The following is a 14,714-nucleotide window of genomic DNA, read 5'->3' as shown; positions in this document are numbered from 1 at the left end:
CCTAAAACTAATATAAATCATTCCAATTTGTTTTCTTTAAATTCACTCTTGGGACAAGGGTGTCACTGGCTGGGTCAGCCTTATGCCAATCCCTAGTTACCCATGAGAAGTTGATGGTCAGCTGCCTTTTTAAAGCACTGCTATTGGTGTAAGTTGATCCACAATGCCGTTAAGAAGGGTGCTCCAGGATCCACTTGATCCAGGTGACCCAATGACACTGAAGGAACTGCAATATATTTCCAAGTAAGGATGGTGAGTGGCTTAGAGGAGAATATGCAGGCGACTGTATTCTCATAGATCTGCTGCCTTTGTCTCACCCCAGTCCAACACCAGCACCTCCACATTTGTCCTTCAAGACTGAACTGATAATGGGTTTGCAGAGTCTTTTCTGAGCAGTTTTGTAATGCATCTTGTAGAACGCACAGAGTGTGGTTAGTGAGATTCAGTGATGAAGAGAGTGGATGTGGTACCGATAAAAAGGTTTACTTTGTCTTGGATGGTGTAAAGTTTCTCGAGTGTTGGAGCTGCACACATCCAGGCAAGTAAGAAGCATTCCAATGGAGTTTTGAGGTGTACAATATAAATGGTGGATGGGCTTTGAGGAGTCAGGAGGTAAGTTACTCTCTCCAAGATTCCAAACCCTCAACTGCTGTTGTAGCCACTGTACTTATATGGCTGGTTCAGTTTAATTCTGGTGAGGGAATTCTGATTATTCAGTGAAATAAGATATTGAACACTAAGTTAGTCAACTTAAAGATACAAGACAACTTTCAACGTAGATCTATAATAATGCCTCAAAACATCATTGTTTTTCTGATCAATTCAGTACTAGCACTGAACAGCAATCACAAAATGCCTCTTTGATAATACTTCAACATATAAATCGGATGAGATGAACTCTTATAAATATTATTGTTCATTTTCCAAAGTTAAAAAAATAATAAAGTTCAAGAATCCTATAGTTCCAACTGTTTTCTGTTTAGTAAAATACGAGATTGTCATACATCAATAAATCTAGTAAGTTAATCAATTGAATTATTTGAAGTATCCAAATTTAGGAAGAGGTAGCGATGTAATGGCAATATCATTGGACTTGCAATCCAGAACCCCAAGCCAATGTTCTGAGGAAGGTTAAAAAGACCGAACATCAAAAGTTGTAATCTTTGGTTTACTTTTGGGGCCAAAATAAAGGAATAAAAGTACAGGAGAGAAAAATCAATGGCTGAAGAGATGGCACAATGTGCAGGGAATCAGTTTCTTGGATGACTGGGATTTCTTCCTAAGTAACAGTGAAAATAGGAAGAGAGATGAGGATGGTTCTGAATCAGAAAAGAGCAAGTTAATTAAGGAAAAACAGACAAGAGCAAGTCAGACAATGATGTAACTCAAGAATTAAAATGCATTTATTTCAATGCAGGAGGTCTTCCAGGTAAGGCTGATGAACTCAGGGCATGTATGGAAACATGGGAATGGAATGTTGTAGCCATAACCAAAACTTGGCTGAGGGAAGGTCAGGACTGGCAGCTCAATGTTCCAGCTTTTAGATGTTAAAGGTAGGATAGAAAAAGAGGTGGTGGTGGCCACGTTGCATTTTCATTAAGGAAAACATTACTAATGTGATTAGAGATATTTCTGCAGGATCATTTAGTGAATATGCATGGGCTGAAATTAGAAATAATAAAGGCATGATCACCTTGATGGGATTGTACTATAGCCCCCCTCAATAGTCAGAGGGATGTTGAGAAAGAAATATGTAGACAGAGATCTCAAATACATATAATAATAAGGTTGAAATAGTAGGGGATTTTAATTTTCCAAATATTGACTGGGAGTATCACAGTGTTAAAGGTTTGGATGGTGAAGAGTTTGTTAAATGTGTTCAAGAAAATTTTCTTTAGCGATAGGTATATGGTCCTACTACAGGAGCAAAATTTAACCATTCTCTTGGGAAATAAGACAGGGTAAGTGACTCAAGTGTTAGTAGAGGAGCACTTTGTAATCATAATACTATTAGTCTTAAAATAGTTAGGAAAAAGGATAAGTCTTCCATAAGAGTTATTAACTGGAATAAGGCAAATGTTAGAATTATGAAACGAGAACTTCAAAAAATTGATTGGAGTAAACTGTTTGCAGGTAAAGGAATGACTGGCAAGTGGGAGGTCTTCAAAAGTGTGATAATATAAGTTCAGAGGCATTATGTTCCTATCAAAGTAAAAGGTAAGGCTGGTAAGATTAGGGAACAATTGATGAATAAAGATATTGAGGTTCTAATCAAGAATAACAAAGAATCATGTCATGGATATAGGCAACTGGGATCAACTGAACCTCTTGAAGAGTATAAAGAGTGTAGGGGCATTCTTAAGAAAGAAATCAAGAAGGCAAAGACAGAATGAAATAGCCTTGACAGATAAGGTTAAAAATAATTCAAAACAATTACAAATACATTAAGAGCAAGAGAACAATTTGACAAGAAATTAAGACTCCTCAAAGATCAACTAGATAATTTTTGTGTTGAACCTTAGGAGGTAGGACAGAAAATAAACTGATATTTCACTTCAGTTTTTTCTGATGAGGAAGAAATAGAGGCTAGAGAACTTGGAGATAAAATATTGAAGTTTTGAAAACAGTAAACATGACAGAAGAGGATGTGCTGGAGTTCTTAGAGAACATAAAGGCACATAAATATCCATGGCCTGATCAAGTGTATCCCAGGACATTTTAGGAAGTTAGGGAGAAAATTGTGGGGTCCTGAGCAGAGTATTTGTATCATCTATAGAGACAGGTAAGGTACCAGAGGATTGGAGTGTGGCTAATGTGCCATTGTTTAAGAAAGGCTGTAAGGAGATGCCTGGAAATACAGACCTGTAACTCTGACGTCGGTGGTGGGTAAGTTGTTGGAGATGATTCTGAAAAATAGGACTTACATGCATTGGGAGCAGCAAGGACTGATTAGGGACAAACAGCATAGTTTTGTGCGAGGAAAATTAAGTCTTACTAACTCAAAGGAGTTTTTTTTTTAACAAAGTTACCAAAAAGATTAACAAGGGCAGAGCGGTAGACATTATTTACTTAGACTTTAGTAAAGCCTTTGACAAGGCTCCACATAGCAGACTAATTAGTAAAGCTAGCACAAATGGAACTCAGGGTAAACTTGCAGTTGGACACAAAATTGACTTTGTGGTAGGAGACACAGTGGCAGTGGAGGGTTATTTCTCAGACTGGAGAACTATGACCAGCAGTGTTCCACAGGGATCAATATTGAGTCCACTTTTGTTTGTTATTATATAAATGATTTATATGAATATATAGGAAGCATGGTTTAGTAAGTTTGATGATGACACCAAAATTGGTGGTATAGTGGAAAGTGAAGAGAGTTATCTAAGATTACAAAAACTAATGTTGATTGCAGGCAAAATTCATCTGTTTAATTAATGTCATTAGGGAGAGAAATCTGCTATCTTTACCTGGTCTGGTCTACATCTGACTTCAGACCAATAGCAATGTGGTTTAATCTAAACCGCCATTTAAGACAACTGGGAATGAGCAATAAATACTGGCCTAGCTAACAACACCTGCAATGCATTACGAATAAAAAGGAAGAAAAAGATTTCTTTTCAGTTACATTTCACTTAGAAGCAAAATCAACAAATTAACTGTGTAATAATTTGACTTCTTATAGATCCTGATTACAAATAAATCATTCCGCCTAATACTGTTCTTCTCAGGACCTTGAGAGATGTGATAACATTAAATATACAAGTAGTCACTTCTACCGACAGCTAATGGAAAACACCTCTATTCTTGTAACTGATGACTTCCATTTCTCAGGAATATATAAAGTCATATACGGTTTCTGTGCAAGTTAAAATGTTGGGCCAATAATTAATTAAAAGATATACAAACCAACAAAAATATGGCACAAAGTGAGAATATTTTGCACAGATAAGGACCACTACTATAATTCCATTACAATTCACAGGCATAACATTAAAAGAGCGAATTCTAAAATCAAGGCTACTGATAATTATGAAATTCTTATGAATTGACATAAAGTTTACAAACTGGTGCTGCATAAACACAAGCATATTTTGAGCACCACTGTCTAACAAAAGCAAGAAAGGAATTTATAATTAAGTAGCCCCGTTCAGATTCTCAAGAATTCCATTTCTTTTATTTGAAAGTGATATGTAATTGTTTACATCCACATCACCAGGCAGACAGAGCCTGAATCTAACATCTCATATGAAAAACACATCCAAATATCACATCAAGGTATTAAGGTAGATTACATGCTCAGGTCATGCAATGAGGTTTGAACACACAACCTTCTAATTCAGGTAAGACTACCAACAAATAGCAACGCTAGCACGTCTGGTTATTTGCCAAACATTGGCATATGATTTTGCCACATGACCCAAATCTGATACACTGACTGGCCTAAATGATTATATAATTCTAGACAATGTCGAACACAAAGGGAAGAAAAGTCTAAGGACAGCTCTTAATCCTTTATATACAGTTGCCTCTGCTATAACAGGAGTTTCTTCAACACAAATTAGCTCTGATGCGATTGGAGAATTTAGACTGTTATTTGTAGAATATGAACTTTCCTCATCTGTAATGGTTATAACCACGGTTCGGCCCCAGTAGTTTAAATGGCATGGACATTGCATGATTTTCTTATAACATGAGATCATACGAGAACGGAACAATCATGTTATATCAGAACCAACTGTACAAACAACAGTATTCCAAGAAAGAATTCAGTTGTTGTTTCAGAAAAATACTATTTTATCATTGGTATGGAAATCTTTGATTAGGATATACCTCCCAGTTCAACCACTTTAGTGATCACAATTATGAGTACTCAAGTATTGTCCAACTTGGCTTCACCCCAGTATAGGACTGGGTGGTTGTGCAAATTGCAACTGAGAGGAAATAATGTTGAGAAATTACTTTTATTATTTTAAACTAATTGTTGTAAACTAAATAGTGAAAAAAGAAATAAATACAAAATCTATACCAACTTCTCAATAGAATGTCCTCTTTTATTCTCAAACTTGCATAGTTGATGTCAGAAAAATAAACTAGTTCATATAATGAACAAAAAGGAAAAAAATCCAATAATTCCAAAGGATTTAGAATTTATCCTACTGTTGCCACTTCCTGGGACTACAATATACAGTAGGTCTAAATTTCTATTTACATCATATTCTGCCACAATTATTGCTTAACGTCTGAAAAAATGTGGTCTTGTCAAAGGTTCCCATTCAACATGCTGGTTCAACCTTTGGAACCCTGCTATCATTTTACTATTATTCCACCTCTTCCAGTTCTACAGAATCACCTGGACTTCCTACCAAAATTTTCTAGACTCCTATTTGCTGTCAGGAATCCCCAGCTTGGTAAACAGGATATCCAGCCCAATCCTTTTAGCATTTAGGAAAATCCAGCTCTCAAGGCCCCTGAGCATGCAACTAAATATGGGATTCAAAGTTTACACTACTGAACTGGTAAACTGGAAATAAGGAAAGAATTCTTTCTGTTTTTTTTCATAAATTGCCCTCAGAATGGGGTATGATGCAATAAAAGCTTATTTATTGCCCCTCTTCAGCTGCAAGGTGGCAATGTTCATTTTCGGCACACTGCTGTAAATTTTTGTACTGATGACACTTAAATTCTAGGGTTTCAATACAATCAAGAAACAGTGATGTTATGATGTTATATATTCAACTGAATAGTGTGCAATTTAGAGGTAAAATTAAATTAATAATCTTGTTATTCTTAGAGACAGATTCTGGGATTGACCGGTATCATTAAAGTTTACATGTTAAATTTTAGTGCATTCTTACAGAGGACTTACTTAGTAGAGTGAACAAGAAAATGTAACTCATCCCTGGAGTCACATTATATCTAGGGTACTAGCAAAACTAGTTTCAAAAGTTATACTTTCCCTACACCAAGCTATTGTATGGCTTCAATTTGAAAATCTGCATATCTTAGGTATTGTTTTTAAAATATAGTTAATTCTGCATTGCTGTTTCATTCTAAACCTGAGATTGTGTGGTAAAAGGTCATCTTTTGTCAGGTCATCTGTCAAAAAAAAAGGACCAGCAGGAAACTTTCCTTTACTTTGAGAAACCAGAGTACAAGTTGAGTGGTGTAAGCTGTTCTATCACATAAGATAGGCTGGTCAGATGATGGGAACCAGCTGCCTAGATCAGGTCTCAGCAGCCCAGCCAGATGACTAGACAACAAAGAACAGATGGTACTGCTGGGATTGTGTTCTTCACTACAAGGTGGCATTGGGATGGCACAAAGTTTTCTGCCTGACTGCCTCCAATCACATCTCCTCTGACAGCAAGACTGTGTAATTACTGGCCCACCAGGGGAGTTAAAGGCAAGCATTCAGGCTGAAAACTGAATAAAATACATCTTGTAGGCCATAACAGCTGCCAAGCCACACTAATCGCCACATTTTCATATCCTTCACAACAAACACATTTAGGCAGACAATAAAACATAATTAAGCCTGCAAGTAATAGAGCTGAGAAAAATAACAGTGAAATGCACACTATGATGTTAACTTGTGCTTTATCGAAATGATAATCGTATGTGCAAATTTAACGGTAGATGGAAATTGAATCTGCCTCCAATTCTGACAAGTTTACAGAAATGGGTTAATAACATGAACAATTTCAATATCCTGCAGATATGCTCATACTTTCAACCAAATGGGGAAGTTAAAATCTTTCCTTTCAAGGGCTTCAATCAGCTGCAAAGGAAAACAGTAATCACTGTCTTTTGAGCAAGCTCTGCTGCATTTGTCAGCCCTTTCTCTAAGAATGCAGCCAGAGCAATCAACCTGCCATCCATTCAGAATGGAAAAACAATCTGAAAACACAGGGTATAATGCACCTGCCAGAGAAAATGGCCATTTCAGGAGAAGCTAGTGATCTGCATGACCCCACTGAGGAGGCGGTGGTGCAGAGGGGAAGAAATGCTTAAAAAGAATTCACAGTGATTCCGATCTCTCACACACTGACACTTCCTTACAAAGCATGCCAATTATAGCTTTTGTGCTACTTAAAAAAATGAAAGCTTTTTTTCAAAAATAATCACACTGAGACACAGAAGATGCACATCCTTTCACAGAAATCACTTATACACTGGACAATCTATTAATCTGAAAGCAGTCTGACATGGTAGGGGTCCAACGTTGTTCAGCACAAAACCAAAAACGCGACACCCAAAATTGAAATAATCTCTGCAGGTGTGCTTGCCCCCCATGCCACTTTGTTGACAGTTTTACATACAATCATCAAATCTAAAACCTTTACAATAAATAATTTTGAAATGAACATTTTCTCAGGACCAAAAGCTTGATAATGTAATAACTGCATTTTAAATGATAAGTCATCTTAAACTAAATAATGAAATGCAGCTGCATTTACTTATTGAAAAATACAACGAAGTACTGATTTACTAGTTTGTCTTACTTAAATCTTATAATTCTTTGACAATTCTTCATACTTTTGTAGAACTGACCAACGATATTTCACAGTGAAAAGATACAATTTTGTTTCCAATAATATGGTAATGTTTATTAAAGTATAAAACAAAACTGATCTTAGCAGGAAAATGTTCGATAAAGCTGCAGAATTTGAATAAAAGACTAAAAAGGTTAACACTGCAATAAAATATGCTGCATTAAAAGAATGCTGATCTCTGCCAAAGAAAATTGCTGCCTGAATAACAACCCAACCTACAAAAAACAAAATGTAAATAAAGCATTTTGTGGATCAAATAAGTGTTGGAATCATTATCATTATAGAATATTGACAATTTTTGATGATTAACATTCGCAATTGCCCATTAAAATTTGGACAGATGTTAAGCTTTAATGGAAACTGCTGTATGAAAAATTACACCATATGGAAAATCATCTGCCATTTGGATAAACTCAACTTGCTTTGAGAAAGACAATTACAAATTTATGATAAAATAGTTGAGTCATGCTCTACAACTTAAACTACGTACAGAAATCTGATGAGTAACTGGTTGTTCTGGTATAACGCGCATTTCATCAATGCAAATGTGCTATAACTCGATTGACAAATTGGGGATGCTGTTTCTACAGTGCAAACTTTTAAAATGTGTGTTGGCTGTAACACGATTACAGCACTAACACTTTAAGCGCTGTTTCTAAAACCCAATTTTTCAATAATGCAGGTTTACACAAGAATGTAGCTATCATGTTATAGAAGAACTGACCGTACTTAGATGATCAATTCTTAGGAAATAATTGACAAAGTGAATTGATGTTTTGGTTTTAAAATCTGCATTGATATCCTCAATTGATCTAAGGGATGTTGATCTTCTGCTTGCTTCATGTAACCGTCACTTCCAAAATAAGCTTGGTTACAGTTCAGCATCCAAAAAATGAATTTCCACTTTAAAACAAAAATTCAGCACTAAATTAACATCTTTTGGAAAGAATCTGGCTGATTTGGGAAATAGAAATACTCACAGTAGGGTGCAGTGGTCTTTTCAGAGATATTAGGAATAATGTTAACCCTAAATAGGAATTTAGCAGAGACCAAGGCAAGTACCAAATATCACTGACCTCAGCAGTTAAACAGCCAGGTAATTTTAACTCCCCATTCATATGTCCTTCATCTCAAGTCAGCGCCATACCCCTAGACTCTCATAATTCACAAAGAGGAAATATTTTTGAAGGTCGTCAGGTTTCAGAAGGGAAAGAGAGAGCCTAAACTTTCCTCATGGGATTTCTCTAGATCTCAAGACAAGTAACACAACATTTTACAAAGAATATGTTTGGGCCTCTTCTGTCCTTGACTTCTCTTCATACAAAATTTATCCAGCTTTTGTATTATCGGAAAAATACCTTACCTTTCTCAACTAGATAATTCTAAAGAAAAGAGCAACATTATCTTCAGGATACTTATCAATGTAGGTATAGCTGGGGAAGAAATGGGAATTAAAAAGCTCCCTTGAAACTTGATTTCTAAAAAAGTTCTAAAAGAACAGAATTTAGATCAATTGTTAGTACACAGGAGCTCAGATGTTCTTCCTTGCCTCGTTAGTTTTATTTCATCCAGAAATTCATCTAGCAAAAAAAATCAACTTGGTTTGTATGCCTAAGTGTTCAGGAGGTTCTTGCTGGTAATGGCAGTGAAGTTACTTACAAACTAGCAACACATAACTATTGTTTGGTATTCTTACTTTAGAGATAGTGTTTTTTCTGATATTATTATTTCTGTTTAGGTTGTTGTATTTGAATTGCTAGATTAATAGAATAAATATATCCATTTGAGTCTCTCAGTGAAATCCCCACTTGAAAACAGACCTTTTTGAAATAGCTTGGTTTAATCTGGTAAGCTTGTGTTCCAGCACACACTAAAAGAAACACCGATGTGATCAATCATGCTTTTGTACTGCAGGCACCAATTTGATCCTTGTGTCTTTTGCCAACAAAATTAAATTATACTGCTCAGTCTGATTCATTTTAAAAATGGCTTCTCACAAGTTGGTTATTTTCTTTTGTAATCATGAACAATAATTCAAAATATGAAATGTATCTAGATAGATTATTTTGAACTAATTCTATTTCCTTTTATGAAATACAGTATCATTTTGGTTTAATATCTATGAAAAAGATTGACAGAACTCTGATTCCATTGTCCAAACAAGTTCCGCATTTGACTTTCCAAAACCTTTGATTCTCCAAACCTTTTGACTCTTACTTGGAAAATTAAAGTTCAAGTTGAAACATTTATCATTATAGAGGAACAAACACTAAAAATATGGTTAAATTAATCTTCAATAACAGCTAGTTCTACACCCATCAGTTCAACACCAATATTACTTAGACCTGAATCTTCATAATGCCATTGCTTTGTGAGGAATGCACATGGAAATTTAATTTTCTTTCATGTAAAGGAAATTATTTCCCATTCAACAAATAATAACGCCTAACAGATTTAGATACAAGAGAGTAGACATCAAAGCATCAAAATACTATACTGTCAATTTTTAAAATAAAACACCATATGCTTCATGCTTACCACAGTCTGGTTTTCATCAATAGATTTCACTCCAGCAGACTATACAATAAAGACACTGCACTAAAATAGCAGTTACTGCAGAAGTGACCAACTATTGTCGATGAACACTGAACACCAAGGTTAATGAACCACTGAGATTTTACTCTGTCTTAACACCAAAATTGTGATGTATTTCGTTGAGGTGGAAAAAAGGCATTGCTGTAAATTAGGCTGCACCCAGCAATAACGATATGAGTGAAGTTACAGTTGTCTAGATGATGTGTTTCTATGGAGCAGGTTAATCAAAGTTAAATCATCTGTGAAATAGCTGTGTTTTGTTAACTTGGGTGTATTTGTATCCTTCCAGGCATACAAGGCATTTGACTCATGTTTTACTTCCTACATACAAAGACACAATCATCCACATTTTTGAAGCATTAAATCATCTGAACTCAGAAATAAATTACAATTTAAATATGCCTTTTAAATGGTGGTGAAAATTCCTAATAGAAGAAAAACTTGCCCCTCTGAAGGTAAATTGAGGGCACATCTGTCCGTTTATGTTGTTCAAATGAACATTAAAGAAAGATCCCATTGTATAATTCGTAGAAGTGTCCCGAGCAACACATCTCTTTCAAACAACATTATTAAATTGGCTGGCTGTTGATCTCACTGCTGTTTACCATGCTGTAAACTAGTTTTAAAATTATATCCCCTTGTCCTAGATGGCTCTCGTTCACAGAAACTATCTACTAATTACTTAGAAAATTCTTTTTAAAAAAGTCAAATACTCCGGGACCTTCTCCATTTCAAGAAATAAAAGTTTAACTTACACCATCTCTTATCACAATCTCTATTCCTTGCCACATAGCTAACATTCTGCACAATATGCAATGCTGATATCTGTTGATTGAAATGAGGGGGAGTCTCAGAAAACTACAAAACTCTGACAGGGCTAGATAGGGTACATATAGAAAGGATGTTCCCAAAAACCAAGGAATCCAGAACCAGGCATCGCAGTTTAAGTTTAAAGACTAGGCCTTTTAGGAATCATGACAGAGTTCTTCACACAGTAATGAGCCGGTGGAATTTTCTGCATTGAATACGGGGTCAAGACCAAAACGTTGAATGTTTTCAAAGAGGAGCTGGATATAGCACTTGGAGCAAAAGGACCAAAGGATACGGAAAGCAAACAGGATCAGTCAAGGTCTGATTAGGGATAGTCAGCATGGATTTTCACGCGGCAAATCTTGTCTCACAGATCTTATAGAGTTTTTCGAAGAGGTAACCAAGAGGAAAGATGAGGGTAAAGCAGTGGATGTTGTCTATATAAACTTTAGTAAGGCCTGTGACAAGGTTCCACACAGCAGGCTAGTCATGAAAATTAGGTTGCATGGTATGCAAGCAGAACTAGCTAATTGGATGCAAAACTGGCTCGATGGTAGGAAGCAGAGGCTGATAGTTGTAGGTTACTTCATGAACTGGAGGCCCATGACTAATGGTATGCCACAGAGGTCGATGTAAGGATCTTTGTTATTTACATAAATGATCTGGATGTGAATGTACAAGGCATGATTAGTATGTTTTCAGATGATACAAAATTAGGACATATTCTTAATACTGAGGAACGTTATCAAAAAATACAGAGGGATCTTGGTCAGATGGAGAAGTGGGCTGAGGACTGGCAAAGGCAATTCAATACAGATAGGTGTGAGGTGTTGCACTTCAGAAAGTTAACTCAAGGTAGGTCATGTACAGTAAGTGGTAAGGTCCTGAGGAGTGTTAAACAGAGGGACCTAGGAGTACAGCTACATAGTTCTTTGAAAGTGGCTTCACAGTTAGACAGGATGTTGAAGGAGGCATTTAGCATGCTGGTCTTCACTGGTCGAGGCATTATTTATAAGAGTGGGGATGTTATGTTACAGTTGTATAAATTGTCGATGAGGTTGCGTTTGGAGAATTGTGTACAGTTTTGGTCACCTTGTTACAGGGAAGACATAGTTAAACTGGAAAGAGCTCAAAGAATATTTATGAATATGTTGCCAGGCCCAGTGGGCTTGAGTTTTAGGGAAAGGTTGACCAGGATAGGACTCTATTATTTGGAACATAGAAGAATGAGGGGTGACCTTATTGAGGTGCATAAAATCATGAGAGTCATAGGTAGGATGAATGCATATAGTCCTTTTCCCAGAGATGGGGAATTGAAAACTAGAGGGCATAGTTTAAGGTGAGAAGGGAAAGATTTAAAGAGGACCTGAAGGGCAACATCTTCATGCAGATAATGGTGCTTTTATGGAACAGGCTGCCAGAGAAAGTGGTTGAGGCAGTTACAATTGCAACATTTAAAAACATTTGGACAGGTACACGGATGGGAAGGGTTTAGAGGGATATGGACCAAATGTGGGCAAATGTAGCTGAGTGGGCACCATGGTCAGTATGGACTAGATTGGGCCAAATGATCTGTTTCCATGCTGTATTACTCTATCAGGGTACTGAGTTGGATGATCATTCATGATTATATTGAAAGGTATAGCAGGCCCAAGGGCCAAATTGCCCACTCCTGCTCCTATTTCCTATGTCTACATATTTCTATACTTAATCATTGTATAAAATAAAACTATTATTTCAAGTCCTAACATTTTTCAACCTTCTCTTTCAAAGTCAGATCAAAATATTTTCATTCAAAGCAACCTGACCAGCATTTACCCTCTCCTTTAAAATATACTTTACAGTCACTTTTCATTTTAAAAGTAGTTCAATTCACCATTGAAGTTTTAATCGTGCTAAGAATTTATTCTCGCTTTCCTTTATTCCATTATTAAAAAGCAATGCATAGTGAAAATCTGAGTTTCAGGCTCATACAATCTTGAGTTCAGTCTTGTTCTCCAACTTATTGCAACATTATACTAAGTTTTGAACACAAGGATAAATTTTCATTTAGGTAGATAAAAAGTAAGACAACTACAGGTAGACAACCCTTTATCCAAAATCCGAAAAGCTTCAAAGTCTGATGGTTTTTTTGTGAAGTTTTTTTTCTCATTGACAAGGTTGTTTGGCATGCAAACAGTTAACCCAAAACCACACTCACTCGATGCGTGTCACTCAGATATGATGTGGGGTGGGGCATTGCCCAGCACTGGCAGGCCTCAATTCTGTCTCAAGGCCAGCTCCTCGAGCAAGATTTCTTAAAGTTTCACCATCAAACTGTCACTTATTCTAAATTCAGAAAAATTCTGAATTCTGAAAACTAGCTGGTCCCAAGCATTTCAGATAAAGGATTGTGCACCTGTATTATTAGTCATTCCAATCTAGTTTCACTTTGATTTTGGTTTTACATAGAAGCAAGGGAAAAACCCCCAAGGATGGCATTTGAATTTAATGCTTACAGATTCTTGCGAGGAAGGACATTTTAAATAATCGATAACGAAAGGTCGGTCAGTTTGGATAAGTGAAATTATAAGAAAGAAATTCATTGCTCTCGCAAAGTTCCAAATTGATAAATAGTTAAATTGGTATTGTTCCTGAAACAATCTTTTGACAACAGGGATAAAAAGCAAGGGTTCCCTTCAGCTGCAACTTATAGAAACTCGTTTCTATGAAACAGAAAGAGATGGCTTCCATGTGCGGGGGGGGGGGGCGCGCGCACAACCCAGGCTCAGCCTGTCAAGTGCATTTAAAATTAGTTGGAGTTGAAGACTTTTAGAAATGTTGCATTAGGAACGAGGTGTTCCAAATATGGGGAAGACATTGCCCAAACATGGTTTTGTATTTGGTCTTTTGATATGAGCTAAATAACTGTTTCTCTACAGTTATTATATATAGGCTGTTTTTGATTAGTCAATCATCAAGGACGGGTTATTTTAAGGATAGAAAGTGCAAAATAAAAATCAAAAATGCTGGGGAAGCTTAGCAGGTCTGTTAGTGACTAAGAAACAGTATTGATGCTGAGTGAATGACTCATTTTCAGAATACAGATTTAAGCTCGAAGACCAGAAGTTCCCTTTAGTTCAAAAGGTAGTACAGCAGTTATTAAAGTTAATCAATACAGTTGTAAGATAGTGAAAATTGGAGTGCACGCAGTAAGTAGCATTTCCATCATGTAAGTGCTAGCCAACAACTACCATTTCCAACAGGAAAATGTCTATCCACCGTCATTAGATATCCAATGGCATTACCATAACCATTATCATCATCAACCTTAGAATCACTACTAGCTGAAGAGGACACACAGAGAGGGCAAGAAAACAGGAATACAGAACAGGACATTATATTGAAGATATGCCCCCTCCTTTAACCAGTGTATTTTAAATAACAAGTTAGCATGGTAACTGGCTATTTTGTCCCAAAATATAAAATACGGGACACAATGAAATGTGTTTTTTTAAGTATTAAAATGTATATTTTAAACACAGACTGAATAGCCTTGCAATCCTGATGGTCTAAGGATATTTTTTAATCTCTTCAGATTTAGATATTAGTGGAGTCACCAGCACTCTCTCAAACTTGCCAGGTGGGAATTTTAAGGTTTTGGCTCAGTGATAATAGAATGACACTTATTATTCAAAATTAGGTTGGTGTGTGACTCATCAGGGGATTTGGAGGGATAGTGTTACCATGTACCTACTGCCTAAAGCAATATTAGTAGTA

At 36.3% G+C, this 14,714-nt stretch overlaps 1 protein-coding gene across 1 annotated transcript in view; it reads right to left on the bottom strand.

Moving 5' to 3' along the window:
* Positions 1-14,714, bottom strand: part of LOC132817113 (cytoplasmic dynein 1 intermediate chain 2-like) — a 91,234-nt gene that overhangs the window by 32,611 nt on the left and 43,909 nt on the right. The window lies entirely within an intron of this gene.

This window comes from Hemiscyllium ocellatum, chromosome 7 (genome assembly GCF_020745735.1).
Source record: "Hemiscyllium ocellatum isolate sHemOce1 chromosome 7, sHemOce1.pat.X.cur, whole genome shotgun sequence".
In the NCBI taxonomy this organism is placed as follows: domain Eukaryota; kingdom Metazoa; phylum Chordata; class Chondrichthyes; order Orectolobiformes; family Hemiscylliidae; genus Hemiscyllium; species Hemiscyllium ocellatum.
This window is presented reverse-complemented; position numbering and strand designations above follow the sequence as displayed.